The following is a 16,146-nucleotide window of genomic DNA, read 5'->3' as shown; positions in this document are numbered from 1 at the left end:
GGTGAACAAAACCACTGAGTCTGTGTGCTGTAGTTGTTGTATCTAAAACATCAGTATAGAATGAAAGAGGATAGAATGTACCAGTATCGAATGAAAGAGAATGAAAGAGAATAAAATCCTCTTGACACGTGGTAAAACGATTCCTTTAATAAATTATAGGAGCTTTTCAGTTGAAGACCACATCTATCTTTGCAATGAATTACTCTGCACTTTGTTGGCTTTGCAGACTTAAAATCATAAATGAGGGTGTTTTTTCTCACCAGATGCAAATACCGGGGGCAATCAGAGTTCCATGTAATTTGAATGGAAATTATACAAGAACATCTTTATATAATTTATTTCTATTTTAATATTTTCCCTCCTGGATATGGTTAAAGATAAAGACCCACAGTGGGAATTTACAAATACTAAAGCCATGTTACAAACATTTATAGACAATATTTTCAAGTCTTTGACTTCAATAAACTTTTTAGTTGTCTTTTGCCATTTAAAGGAGCAAGTAACATTTTTCTTTTTGGCATTTGTCCAACAAATCAGAAGTGTTCAGTTTTTCAGAACTTTATAGCAAATTCTACATGGTTTCAAAGTCTCTTGTGAATTAATGTTTCACTGCCCAAGGGACTACTTAGGAACATGGGCTTAAAAAATGTGACTTTCTTGATGAGATATGCTAGGTTTTTGGGCGCTGGAGGACATGCCTTTTCCTACAGAGATCTGAAATATTTGTGTTTTATCCAAGTTGTGGGGGAAAAAAAAGTCCTCTCAGAAATTGAATTTTCCTTCTCTGTGCAGCAGAATCGAGGGGTTTATATCAGATATAAAGCTATAGTGTGTTTTTTGAATAGCACAGATCATTTCTGAAGTGCTAGCTAGATCATAGAACTATTTTAATCTTGTGAATATTTTTATTCACAAGAAAGGACAGGCTGGAAACATAACCAGTGAAAAAAAACTGTCTTTCTTCTCTTAATTTTTCTCATAATTTGGGATCTAAATTTTCTCAGAGATGTATGATGTAACTTTTAAGGATGCAGAAAAGAGCTAAATTTTGCCTGGAAGCCATGTAATACTGCCAGAAGTTCAACTCATATATCCTACCTATAGGTGAAGTTTATTAATTCAGCTGAGCTGAAAGCACAATTTTCAGAGCAAATCTCACTTTGGTCAAATTTTCTGAAGGAGAAGTAAACTCTTGTCTGTCTGTATCCAAGATCTTCAGGTAAGCATATAGTTCATCTGGGCTACAATAACAGGCAAGAACATTTCCCATTAGCTGGTGACTGATGAAAGTAGCTCAAATGCTTTTGTCCCTCTATGGCATTTTCTCCACTAGAAGCTCTTGCCTATTCAAAGACACTCCTCCTTTCAAGAAGAGAAATAGGCTAATGAGAGATGTACTGGAGAGGACCCACTTGGTCTGTCTAGTTGCCTGTCTAACACAAAACTCAGGAATTACCTAAAGTAACTCATGTTACAGCATAAACAAAGCATTCAATCACCATTTAATTTAAAAATTGTCAGAGTAATAAAAACCTACCATAGTTATTGGCAAATACCTTTCGTTTAAAAGTGCAAAAAAGTAAGCTACATTTGAATATATTATTCTGCTTCCCTTTTCATTTTTTGTGTCTTGTTTTGCCTTCAACGCCCCGGCAGTTGAACCTTAGGATTAAAGGGTGGGCTCAGTTCAGTGCACACTGTGTCTCACCTAAAAAATCCACTGCGCAGGCTCGAAGGGTAATGACCTTTCCCAAATCTTCGTTCGCGAAGACTGGCCAATCAATCACTAGACTGTGATGCCACTTTTACTGGTGTTTTTCCTACTTCAAGAGCAGGATTAAATTATCTCTAATTTACATTTTAATAGGCTGAAGTGACTCTGTAGCTTGGACAGATCCCACAGAACAGAGGCACCTACAGACTGCCTGGGATGCCTTAAGAGGAGCAGGGTCTGTACCCGGCACTACTATGTATAGACACAAAATCACAGAACGACAGAATGGGCAAGGTTGGAAGGGACCACAGTGGGCTTTATTGTCCAACTTCCCTGTTCAACCAGGGTCATCCTAGAGCACTTTGCACAGGATTGTGTCCAGATGTCTCTTGACTGTCTCCAGTGAGGGAGACTCTACAACCTCTTTGGACAATCTGTTCCAGTGCACTGTCACCTGCACAGTAAAGTTCTTCTTCATATTCATGTGGAACTTCCTCTGCACCAGTTTCTGTCCATTGCCTCTTGCCCTATTGCTTGGCACCACTGAGAATGGCCTGAATCCATCCTCTTGACAGCCTTCCTTCAGACAGTTATATGTATTGATGAGATCCTCTCTTAGTCATCTCCTTTTGAAGCTGAACAGGCCCAGATCCCTCAGTCTTTCCTCATAAGACAGATTCTCCAGTCCCCCAGTCATTCTTGTTGCCCTCTGCTGGACCCACTCCAGGAGCCCAATGTCTCTGTTGCACTGAGGAGCCCAAAACTGGACACAGCACTTCAGATGTGACCTCACCAGGGCTGAGTAGACACCAAAGGGAAAAATCTTAGGCCAATCTTTAATCAAATACATATATTTAAATATTTAGGCAGTAAAACTAAAACAATCATACCTCACCATCACTTGGATTTTAGTCACCTATTTCCACACTTAGTGATCTAGGTACAGGTGTTTTCTTTTCCGAGACGCTCAATAATCACTTGGCGATTGGACTTGTTCCATTCTGCAGGGCAATGTACCTTGCCAACAATATTGCTATCCCATCCGAAATCAACATGCTTTGTGATTTGAGACACACATTCTGTCATATCATGAAACACATCCACGAGGTTTGCAAGTCTAAGGAAACAAAGAGCAAAGAGGAATAATGAGCATGGTAACAAAAGGGGAGAAACTCTCTTTCACAACATATAATATAAAAAATAACTAAAACATCTAAAATTCACAGTCACTTGTCATAAGTCACTAGTCAGCACCAGCTATCCCACATTCAGATTTTGATTCTAACAAATGTTAAGACTATGTGCATATACACCCTTCTCATTTCAACTGAAAAATCTGCACTCTGGCTTTACTTGCTCTGCTTTCAGAGTAATAAAAGAACAAGCAAGTACCCCTCAAACAGTATTCAGAATCAGTAGAGCTTTTACAGCACTGTAATGTGGTACTTGTATATTTTGGCATTTGATTGAGTAACATTTCAGCCCTGATTTCCAATATCCATGTACACACAACTGAGTTGCACCAGTGTAGCTTCCACCAACTGTCAGAAACTGCATTAATGAGCTGTTGAACCAATGGAGATATTTTTCTAATACAACAATTTTAATGAAAGTACAAGTTTCAGCGTATATGGAGTTCATGTTTTTGGACCACCTTGAGCATATTAAATATTATCAACCTCATAACTTCCTTTCACTCTTCTCAGTGGATGGAGATTTTTAAACTTTATAGTTTTTGTTATTAAACCTCTTAAATTAAAGTTTTCAAAGCGGTTTTAATGAATCTGGATGAACATTTAGAGTTCTCTGTCAACCTCCTTTTTTGTAACAACCTCTTAACCTCTTAGTCAGTTCTGTACCATTGACTCTAAATAAATCTTGTAACAGCTCAGTTTTAAGGATAACAGTAATCTCCAAGATTGCTGGAATACCACTGAATTCCCATCTCAAATTGTCAGCTAACATAACTTTTTAGATAATCTTAAAGTACTATTAATTTTTATAACAATGCTGTTCACATTGAACTGTCAAAGTTTAAATAATCTCGATATATAGACACTGGAATAGCTTTGTCCTTATACATAGTTCTATTTTTCCAACAGGTTAATAATCTCTGTGGACTTGAATGCACTTTATCTTTTCAAAGATATGATGGAGGAAATCTGTTTTCCTTTATCAAATGGTTGCTGAGGAAGTTCCTGATCTATGCTATTTTGTTGATATAAGCTAATTGAATGCTCTGATTAAGGTTTAGAGCCCTGGGTCACCTGTATTCGGCTTTAAAATCCACTCTACCCATATATGTGGTCTGGGACACTAAATCAGATTCAAGTTTACTGTCCTCCAACCATAAAATGGGTTACTTCTTTTTACAACAGGTCTATTCTTATTCTCAAGGAGCTGTCCAATGGCCAGGGCTGGTGCAGGGCAGTGGGATGGGCCCCCTCTGCAGCCCTGAGGACCCCCTCACTGCTCCCTCAGGAAGCCCCTGCCGCCTGATAGTCTATTTTTGGAACGGAAATTATTTTAGGGAAAAAAAATTTGTGCAAAAGTGTAGTACTATCATTTGGCCCTAATGTTTATTTTATGCAAATGAAAATAAATACAAAATATAGAAGGAATGAAAAACTTGCCCACCTTGAAGATATGTTTTCTAGGTACTGTACTTTGCTTTACATATGATTTCTTTTTTTCTGAAACCTTTCCAAAATATTTCAGAGGAGTAGTCTATACAACTTCAAAATACCATAGCCTGAGAATGTATTAACTAATATCTTTAATATTTTCAAGGAAGGGTGTTATTCCGCTGGTCCTTTAATTTCAATGCAAGTAGTTAAACTGATTTTGCTGACGCTTCAGCTGACAGATGTTCCTCAGTGCATGCTGCAGTGACTCCAAAAATTGTCCCAAATTTCTCAAAAGGATAGAGAAGTATGAACAGGAGATTTCTTCATTGTACAGCTGTTAGAGAGCAAAAGACTTGCATTGCTTTAACAGCACAAAATTACTAAAGGCAGATTATTCCCAAAATCTGACACATGAATACCCTTTTTTTCCAAACAGTCTTCAAGTTTAAAAAAATTATGTCAGACAATGTTAGCTGAAATGATAAAAAGCTTAAAAATTGTTGTTTCTATCTGCTGTCTCAAAAAGTCTAATGCCACAGAGTAAGTACACTGACTTGCCAAAACGCACATTACTCAAAACGGTAAAACCTACAGCTTTTTGAGCAGTGTGAAGGCTTGTGGTGCCGTTGTTCACAAGTGAACTATGTACGTGGCACAATCTGAGCAGCAATTAGATTAAATTGTCTGCTTTTTTTTTTTTTTATATTGGAGTTTGTATTTGGAGTCATAGTTTTGGAGATGCTCGCTTATTTCAGTAGGAATTTGCTGAAACCTCGTAAATATTGCAACAAACTATAACCACGTGAAGAGCTAAGATTAAAGTTAATGAAAGATAAGCACATGCTTAATAGATTCAGGATGTTCTTGAAATTAAATATGCATTTGAGGGCACAACGTAATCCAATATGCAAGTCAAGAAAACAGTTGACTATCACTTTATCCAGAAATTAAAACCTTTGCTGTACGAAATATAGAGGCACCTAATGCATACTCTAGAAAGCAAAATGTTCCTTAATTTTTTCCACTGACATTTTTGGTATTTATACCCACAGATTCAGAATGTCCTGGAAATGAAAAAAAAAAAAAAAGACAGGAAAAAAAATTAACGTAGAAACTGAAGAATAGATACTGAGCACCTTATTCTTGTACTCAGTGATACTAGAGACTCTGAAGTCTACTGCAGTCCCCACATAAATCAGAACATCACCATCAGCGCTTCCAATTTATCTCAGCAGTTCTTCCTATTCATAACCTCTAGACTGAAGAATGCCTTAATCAGTCTCCTGCCAATATGGATTTTTCATCTGTATAGGAATACTACTGAGGAGCCCTTGAAGAATTTTAAAACCCTTATAGGCTAACAAAGGAAGACAATACACCATCAAAGAGGACAAAACAAGTCTGTCTCACCTATTTGCTCACCATCGTTGGGTAGTTTTTCTATATTTGTTACATTTTCTCTGTAAATAAGTGGATCATTACATTAAATTAGAATAAAGCATTATGCATTTGAACCATCATAATCAGCAACCACAATCAGAAAATGTTGTGCAATAACTCTGTATACCCTGCCAGGTGTTCAGACACATGCTTATACAAATATGTGTGCTCCCTATCACCTCATTGCTCTCATGATGAATGATAATCATGTATTTATACTGATTCCAATATAAGAACAATAATGTATCAAAAGAACAAGTATTCAAAATAACTTTCGATTACCCAGTTTTATGCTAATCACTCCTATTCTATTCATTTTTCTGAGTCTACTTTTTGTAAAGCACTATCTTAACATGGTTTTATCAGCCATGAGTATTTCCAGACAAAATGGGTGGCAGTAGGAATGAAAAATCATTTCAGAAGCCAGCAAATCATATCAGTTCCTCAAGAAAGTAAATCTTGCCAATAAAAAGACATTCACTAGAACAATCTCACAAGGGTGTAAGTGCAACATTAAAAACACATATTTTTTTTTATAAATCCATCAAGCTCCTGCAGGTTTATAGCAATTAATTGACTTAAACATCAGAGAAGATGTCTGACTACAGTTTGAGCTCTGTGTATCTCCAAAGGTTCCAAGGTTGCTTGTGGTAAAATTAGGGATCTAAAAGTACTAATGCTCCTTATAAGCTTACATGACTTATGAAAATCTTTTGACAGCTTGCATTTATTCTTCCTATCCAACATGCCTGTGTTGCTCATTTCTCTACATGAATACATTCCTTAAATTAAGCATTCTACATCTCTCTCTATGTATACATAACTGCAAATCTTCCTATGTGTATATATATATATATATATATATATATATATATATATATGTATATATATATATATATATTTTACAAAGGGAAATCCAGCCAATAATTTTCTGGTTTTTATTCAGATGCAAGGCAAATTCTAAAAAATCTGACAGGCAAGGTCACACCTGGTCAGTTTATCTAAACCCAGTATGGTAGGGTGGCTGTAGGTCTGCATTCTGCAATTGCTGTCAAAATGATGACCAGCAACCCAAGAGCAATTGTCACCTCTTCATGGTTGAGAAAGATAGTCTGTTGTACTGAGAGTCTGGTTTATTTGACTAAATCCAAGTTAGGCCCATCTCTGGGGAGCATAATGAGTATATTTTTCATCGTATAGTTACTCTTCTGTAAGTTTATCAGGAAACAATAGCTGTTGTCAGGGAGGTGAATGAAAGTTTTATTATGAATTTGATTTCCAATAGAAGTTCACAAGAAGAGAGGAAGACGTGGGTCTGTTTTGTTTTCTTTGTTGTTTTAGATTCTTTCTGAGGGAAGAGTTGAGATTTTCACTACAGTAGACTGACCTCAGCTTCATTAGCTGGGCTTCAAACTTCTGTATCTTAAACAGAGAGACTAAGAAATGGGATTCCAAACTGGTATATCTGCTTTGAGCCTTAAGCCACCTTTATTATTGTTTCCAAAAGGAACAGAGGCATCTCTTGGCAAGGATTCTCTCTGCATTTAGATTGATTTGTAATGTATGTTTGTCTCTTTACTCTGGATAAGCCAGCAAGATAATTTAGAAAATCTGAAGGTAAAATATATTAAAAATCAAAAGCAAAATGCTACATAAACATTGGAAATTTACCAAAAATGTGTATGAAACATGATGGATAAAAATGGAAATGGAGAATAAAATTAGAAAACATTTCTATATAAATCCAAACATTTACTTTTCTTAGAATGGTATCTTACATTTCATATTCTGACCCACTGCAAAGGATTTGTACAAAATTAATTTTAATGTGATTTAAATATTTACAGAATTAAAAAAAATACATTTGCTCTCTTAGTGAAATAACAACAAATTATTACTGTTCTTCTCTTTCACTCACTTTGGGATTGTAAAGGTTGAAAGATGTTTACCTGCAGCACCTGAGCAAAACCAACATCCTTGTTTCCATCTCCTGTGGGAGGGATACAATGCTGGAGCAGGGCAAGAATGTGAGCACCTCCCCCCCTGAGGAGGAAGGAGTGACAGACATGTGATGAACTAACTGGAACCCCTATTTCCCCTCCTGTAGCACCCCTGGGGATTAAGAAATAGAAAAACTGGGAGTAAAGTTAAGCCTGGGAAGAAGGGAGGGACGGAGGGAAGGTGCTTTTAGGATTTGGTTTTATTTCTTATTTCTTTGGGTTTCATGATTTCTTTAACTCTGAAGTAAATGTATGGGGAAGAAGGCTGGCAAAGGGCACACATCCACCTTCTTTGTCTGCCCATAGGAATTACAACTTGTAAACTCAGATAACTTCTGTTGTAACTTATTGCCTGGTAAGTTATGTCAAACCCGAACCTTAAATAATAGTAATTGCAAAAGATAATATTTTATGTGAAAGATTTAAAATAAGTTTTTAAAAAACTTCAAACCAAACATCTCTCCCCCCACCACATAACACACATTTCATAAATACTGAAAGATAAAAAGTCTTGATCTAAGGAAAGTGGAGGAGAAAGTCTCCTAGGATAGAATAACTTTTGAGAGAGATATCATAGGAAGAATAATAATATTTTTATCTTCTTATGTATAGGTTTTGTGCTGAACTGAGAAATGAATCTCTATCCATGTACATTTGGATAAGCAGAACTCTATTCATCAGATGATTTGACAAATACAAACACTTTGAATAAATGTACTCTTCTAACTTAAGGGAGAAGAGACCCTCAAACAAGGATTAATTATTTAATGCTTTTACCCAACTTGAGAACCTAAAATGTTGCTCCTTTGTCACTGTTAGCTATTACAGATGCTAGGATTTCTTTCAGAAAAGGAGAGTGGAGGGAGGAAAGCAGCAAAATGAAGTAAATTATTCAGCAAATACAATTGAGACACAATTATATTTCTTTTTGTGGCAGCTCTTTATGCTTTTTTGTGTTTTATTTTTTTAATTAAAAATATGTATAGTTGCAGTATTAAGAAGCATTTAATTGTTACCCTATTTAGTTAAAAGTGCAGCACAGATTTCATGCACAGATTTGATTCCTACACCTACATCCACCCTCAGCCCCTAAACAGACAGAAAAAGTAGGGGGAAAGAGAGGAAAAGAACTAGAACAGAATCTATGTGTGAAAAACTTGGCAAAAATCATATTTTGAAATGCTGAAGTCCCTTCAGAAAAGATAGTTTCTCAATTCTTCCCCCAAGGTAAGAATATGTTTGTTTGTATATTATTCATGGGTGCAGTGGAAATTTGCTTTAGGGTCAATTTATTTATTTTTTTGTCTTTACACTGGTGTGCAGTGTATGTTTTGGATATATGCTGTCTAGTCTTAAAAATAATGCAAGTTTCTAATTTGTATCAACAGGAAAATTTCTATGTAAATATGTTATCACAATATAGACTGTTTAATTGAGGCATGCTATGTCACTATAACTCTTTTACTGAGTTGTCTCTTGGGGAACTGATTTAGCTTTCTGATAGTGAATGGTAATATGGTAATAACCACTGCTCAATCAGGACAGTAATTAGCATCAATTCTGTTTAATTGAACTAAATTTAACTGGAGTCAAGTAGTAAAGTACTGATTAACCTCCAAACTATTGATCAGTTCTCACTAATTCTCCAAAGACATGGAATAATTATATCAATAAATGACATAAATGTTTAACTTTACAAATCAAACAGTATATGGAAATATGGTACAGCATAAATAGTATTCGTACATGAGCAAAAGCAGACTGAATACATTATCTCTGTAGTCATGATTCCTTTTCAAATTTAAATTGTTTGACTGAAATTTACATAGTTGATGTAAATACCTATCTGCAGTGGGCTTTTTAGTACCTGTATATAAAGCACCACCCAATTCCACAACGACTTTGAGAGAGTGATGAACTGTAAAAGTATAGTCTAGATTTTATAATGTCTGAGAGTAATGATACAGCAGGGCAGAAAACTGCTTGACACTTGGTCTCTTACTGTTCACATCTCCATACCTGTACAAATATGCCAGAGACAAAGGGTTTCTTTTCTTCTGCACAAGATGTTATGCTAGTATATGTTTGTCTCAAAATGTTGCAGATTTTCCCAAGAGCAACAGCTGAGAATTACATCTCTCATAATTATTAGCATCTCTGGTGATTGTGTCATTCAGCATTGGATTCAAAGAGCTCAGCGCGCTTCATCACAACTTTGCACTGAGTTGCAAGCATTTTAAGAGAGTTTTTCTTTTTTTGTACTTTCACAAATTGTTAGACTTGATTATTATGCTTTTGCTTGATTTTTGCTGAAATGTGTGTGCAATGTCCACTCAGGGAAGCATCATCTATCAAGAAATGATGGCTATTCTTTCCATCTAATAATAACTTTTTTTTTTTTTTAGTTTCTAGGCTTTTCTTAACATTTCTTCATAACAGTTAAAGAGGGTCAGTGGAATTGACAACCTTGTTTTATACCTACCCCCAAGTTAAACCAATTTACTTCTCTCATGTTTTTTTCATGAGAATTTCCACAGAGATTTTGTATAATTTTTAGAACATTTTCAGCAACTCCATCCAGCTGCAGTTTCTGAAAAAGCAATATGACATCAAATGTATAAGTACAATCCATGACAAAATAAGTTTCCTTCCTTTGTACTTCAGTGGTTTCATACACAGGCTATAGATCTAACAATATTATTCCTTTTGTGTTGAAACTTCTATTGAAGTTCTGCAGCAATTTTCAGAAGTGATTATTTTTCTATAATTTTGAAAAGTAACAAGGTTCCTTTGTTACAAATAAGGACAAAAGGAACTACAGGCAGGTGTTCAGCCTTTTCCTGCATAGCTAGGATGTTTGTATATAGTATCCATGTGTCATGCTTTAACCCCAACCAGCAACTAAGCCCCACACAGCCACTCAGTCACTTCCCCCATGAGATGGGGAAAAGAAACAGGTGGCTAAAAGAAAGAAAATAACTCATAGATTGAGACAAAAACAGTTTAATACGTAAAGCAAAAGTCACTCATGCAAACAAAGCAAAACAAGGAATTTAATCACCACTTCTCAAGGGCAGGCAGGTGTTCAGCCATCCCCAGGAAAACTGGGCTCCAGCATGCACAACAGTGATTAGGGAAGAGAAATGCCATCACTCTGAATGTCCTCCTTCTTCCCATGACTTTTTATACTGAGCCATATGGTATGGAATATCCCTTTGGTGAGCTGGGGATCAGCTGTCCCAGCTGCATCCCCTCCCAACTCCTTGTGCACCCCTAGCCTACTTGCTGGTGGGGTGATGTGAGAGGCAAAATGTCTTTGATGGTGTGCAAGCCTTGCTCAACAATAGCTGTGTTATCAACACTATTTCCAGCACAAATTCAAAACATAGCCCCTTACTGGCTACTATGGAGAAAATTAACTTTATCCCAGTCAAACTAGCACAGTATGGAAACTAATGTCACAATTTTCCATTAACTCTGTTTATATTTCATTGTAGTCATGTCAGGGACTTACTCATTCTCCATTGCATAACTCATGGTCTGTTTGTTCAGTTACTGGAAGGTCTTTTTAACAAATTGTCATAGTTTGAAATTGGCCCCCCCTGAGAGTTCGAGGGGCTCAGAGGTGTTTGGGTGCCAGGGCAGTGTTCCCTGGAGAGCCAATCACCACTCATGTTGTTCGCTTCTGCTGGAAAATCATATATCACAGCACTGGAAGCTGTTGGCAGTTTTTCTGTTGGTGTCTGCTGCGTGTAGGTGGAGAAGGCCAGGGGGTGGCTGGGCTCCTTCTTCCCCCCTCTAGTGGGGAGGAGAGCCCTGCGGCCCCCAACTCTGCCTAGGCCAGAGTTAGAGACAGCATTTGGAGTGTGTGCTGTGAAGGAAGAGATTCACAGCACCTGAGGTAAGAGGGAGGAGGCCAGGCCCTCTTTCCCCTCCCTGCAGCTGCGGGACACTTGGGACAGTGCAGAACTGAACCGAGCTGCCTGTGGCCAAGGCTAGGGGGCCTTTCCCCCACCCCCCCCACTGCATTGAGGCTGTTGGGGGGTGGATTTTAAGGCTCAGCATTGAAGCAGAGCCAGTGGACGGGCTGCTGACGAAACAGCTCGGAGCCAGGGAGAGAAATCCCAGGTGAAATTGGAGACGGACCGAAGAGAGAGGCCTGGAGGATGTCTCTACCGTGATTTAAATGCAGGACAGCCGAAAACCCGGAGGAGGAATCAACGTTCCAGGATGCGTACGTTGATAAGCTACACTACAGCAGCCTACAGAATTGAGGTATGAGACTGAGAAAGGGAGATCACACAGCAGACCGAGGAGAAAGGACTCAGAGCTATCTTCTTGGACTCCGTGAGGAAGGAGGGACTTCCACAAACAGCTAGAGTTTGGTGAGGGGGGAGCGTTTGGGCCCCGAACACTCCCACAAGGGAGAGACTGGTTACTTCCCAGCCTGAAAAGGCCTCTCCTGGACTAAAGTTAAAGGGAGGGGCTTAAAAGGACTGATAGAAGTGTAATACATATATATAGAGAGCTGCTTTTAGTTTGGACAGTATATTTATTTGTGTAAATAAGTGCATATACTTCCCCTTCCCCCTATAGAAGCCTCTGGCCTGAAAGTTTTCTCTTCAGTGTTGGGATAAATCGTGGAGAGGGGTGGGGGAGGCCTGGAAATTGGATTTTGGATTTCTAATGTGGCTCAAACTGCCACACAAATGTAGCTTCTCATATACAGCATGGATACATGAAGTTTCTCCTTCGTTTCCAGCAGAGAATTAATTTAACTGGTGTTTTACAGCTCCTAGAAAAACTTTCTGCGGAGCTCTGATGATCCCTTTTTTATTTTCCTGTTACGACAATCTTCCAAGAATTCTAGCAACAGAAACAGTTGGTTATCTGACAATTCTTTCTAAGAATATTTACTATAAAAACCCCAAATCAACTGAATGTTGATACTCTGCTGCCTACTATGTATTTACTGCTGTGTCCTTTGTCACATTGTGTATTGATACCTCTTTCTCATATGTTCCTCCATATTCCCTTGACCTCTTAGTTTGTCAGTCAAAATATTCAATCAGCTTCTCTGTGGGCCACTCTTTCTTACTTGGAATGTGCTGTCCAGAAGATTATCTTTCATCTTTGTAAAGCAGAGAGAAATACTTTCATCCAATTTACACCACGAGTGTGAAAAACAAAAGTCCACTGCTTTCTCCTAAATGCATGGTATTTATTGCTTTCTTTGCAGATTAATCTTTCGTTTGGTCATAACTGGCATAGGATGCTACAACAGTCACATGAGCCATCTTCACACAGGTAGAGGGTTTTTTCAGTTGTTGCTGGATTTGCTTTTTGTTTTGCTTTGTTTTGTTTTCTTTCTCAAAATCTTGGTTTAGTTGATTAGATTTTAAATATATCCAAGAGCTTTTGATCATTTATTTTCCAGTTTATATCCTTAAATTTGTTCTATACACATTGCTCTTTCTCTTATCCTTCTGTCTATTGTTATTGTCTTTCCTTTTGCTTTCCTTTTTGCTTATGATTTACTCCACCAAGGAAATGTGCGCTATTAATCCTGGATGGTATTTGCTGTTCATTCTTTGTATGTCCAATCCTTCCTTTGTTCATTATGTATCTCATTTTTTTTTCTATTTCTCATTCCTACAAGCTTTACCAGTCAGGAATCTTTCATGTTGAATCTCAGACATTTCCTCGATAAGCATGAATACAAACCTATCATAGCAAAAGTCAAAAATATGTTTAAATGGTTTTCTTTCAAAACCTTATTCTGGTGTTTACTGAAACATTTAACTTGAAATTAACTTTTTTTGCTAAAGTGTAGAATTTATTGTGGATACTGCAGAATATGACATTTTAGTTGAAAACAAAATCACTGTAACTTATTTTGACTGATTCTTCTTAACATATTTTACTACATATGAGTCTTTCAGATATGGATATTGGCTGGACAGAATTCTTAAATTTAGGGACTTGTGCACAGAAAAATGAAGATTTTTTTTCTTCTTCTCAGCATTCAGAGTACCAGTTGATATACCTTTGAAACATTCAGTTTACAAACTGTAAATATCTGTATATGCTGAGTTTTTTAATAAAGTTTTTTTTGATACTTGAAACTCAAGGTTAAATACTCACATTGAGTCAAAGATTAAAGTATTTTTCTTCATGAATGCCTGAAGGCAGATAAATAGATAAGCTCAAGAAGAAAGAAAGAAAGAAACAAATTAATTACTTTGGGCTTGGCAAACTTGGTATAAAACCCCCTAGATATACTGCAATAAAAGTGTCACTGGATTTGTCTGTGTGCTTGTCCAGTGCAAGCTATATACCAAATATAAAGTTCCCAAATGGAAATATTTAAACATCTATTCTACTTTGGCCATATAGTATAAAACTGTACTGAAATCAGCAGAGATTTCTGCAAAAGGAAAATTTGCTTTTTAACAAAAGTAATTGATACCTTTTATCTGATTTTTATTCCTCAAATAAGAAGTAAAAAACGAAATGTGCTTGCATAGAGATAAATTTAAAGAACCCCTGTTTCAAGGAAAGAGAAATAGTTTCTAGTTTTTTCCTGGCTACACTATTATTCAGGCTCTCTCTGGGGAGCTATGTGATGTGTAGAGAGACCAGTCTTTGGGGAGTCAGGGACTAATTGATAGTAATTACAACGTTTCTTCAGAATTATTAGAGTATTTCAAATTAGAAATTTATGATACAGCATTTCTCCTCTGAAAAATTTTCATCCAAAAAGCAAATATATAGGGTACGTACCATCAGATAGTCAAATTAAATAATTATAATTAAAAAGTAATTGTCCATATGAAGGAAAAGATGGTTTTAATTATTCCAGGATAAAATAGTACTGTCCTATCAGTATGTTTGTAGACATCTTCAAGAACTACAGCTCAATATTTCTTAACAGACAGTCGAACAGATATGGACATTATTCTCTCACTTAACTTCAGAATTCCCTTTTATGTGTAAGTAATATGTGAATAAACATCCAGGCCTTTTCTACTCTGTGTGAACACTTTAGAGAGTGACCTTTGAAAACAGTGGCTCAGAATAGAAATGGATACTGACTTTGAAAGCTTCTGACAAAGTTAGCACACTGAGAATATGCTGCTATGAAATTAACAGTTCTGCCAGATGGTTTGTACCTGCAAGCTCTGCCATAATTACAATAACCTCATCATGTTCTTGGTCTTTCATCACCTTGAATATTTTTATTGCAGTTGTGCAGACATCTTTAAACAATTCACCTTGAAGAGTGGAACTTTCATTTGGGTGAGAAATGGCATCATAAAACTGCAAATTATGGAAATTGATAATCTCATATTGTTTCTAAGTTTTTTGAGTTCCTCGCCACTAGTTATTCCTTGCTAGGGAGATTGATAACATGTTTAACAGCTCAAGATAAATTTTGAGATGTCCTGAACATGGAACTTCCATTGAGCATGACATATGTTAGGACTCTTCTAAGATATTCACTCTCTCCTTGCTGCTAACACCAAAAAAATCCCACCATTTTAACGGAAACATGATCGTGCTTTTCCTCCTTACAGCTGTTGCAGATAGAATGGAAACTTCAGGCAAAGTTGACCCCTTGAGTCATGAGGTTTAGAAAGCACCTCCTTGCTTTCTAATCTCTGTCTCAGAAGAGTCTAGGTATGGCTGGATCCAATTCTAGTCCCAATCTTGGCCAAAGATTTTTTCTAAAGGACTATATAGATGTAATTGATACCTTATATGACTTTGTCAATTTATGTAAATATTATGTTTATTTTATATAAATATATTGATGTATCTATTGATTATACCAATAAATATATTTATATCATAAGATAAATTATTTATTTGAATTGATGATAATAGTTAAACCAAAAAGTCATTAATCAGAATTATTTGTTACACACTATAGCTATAAATAATAGTATAATGCCCTATTTATTAAATTGATAATTTCAAAGCTATCTTAATAATCAATAAGTAGAGATTGAGGTTACTCATCCATACCAGTGACAATGGGTAAATCTCTTTCACACAGCCTCGAGGAGTAACCTTCGAGGGCAGTTCCTCACTGGAGGGAGGAATCTCCATACACACCTCCAGAAGGAGTGTGCTAGAAATTCCTGCTGTTAAAAAGTGAGACCAGGCTTTTAAAAGTTAAAGCGATTGACTGTCCATCAAATGTTTCTAGGCTACCCACGCCAGCTCAGCTGCCTTTAGCACAGCAGCTTTAGATAAGTTATCAGTTCTATCACTTGTTGGTTTGTTTGTCAGGAGCTTTGTCTGCCACATCCTCACCAGTGTCAGTTTCTGTCAGAAAACACTATTTTTCATATCCTTAGAG

The 16,146-nt window shown here is 36.7% G+C and overlaps 1 long non-coding RNA gene across 1 annotated transcript; it reads left to right on the top strand.

Moving 5' to 3' along the window:
• Positions 1–11,539: 11,539 nt before the first annotated feature.
• Positions 11,540–15,607, top strand: LOC113998963. Its single transcript, XR_003544694.2, has 3 exons — positions 11,540–12,166; positions 13,021–13,088; positions 15,359–15,607. It is a non-coding gene; the product is annotated as an uncharacterized LOC113998963 (long non-coding RNA).
• The last annotated feature ends 539 nt before the right edge of the window (positions 15,608–16,146 follow it).

Source organism: Pipra filicauda, unplaced genomic scaffold, assembly GCF_003945595.2.
Source record: "Pipra filicauda isolate LSUMZ 115617 unplaced genomic scaffold, ASM394559v2 scaffold240_size1633699_pilon, whole genome shotgun sequence".
In the NCBI taxonomy this organism is placed as follows: domain Eukaryota; kingdom Metazoa; phylum Chordata; class Aves; order Passeriformes; family Pipridae; genus Pipra; species Pipra filicauda.
This window is presented reverse-complemented; position numbering and strand designations above follow the sequence as displayed.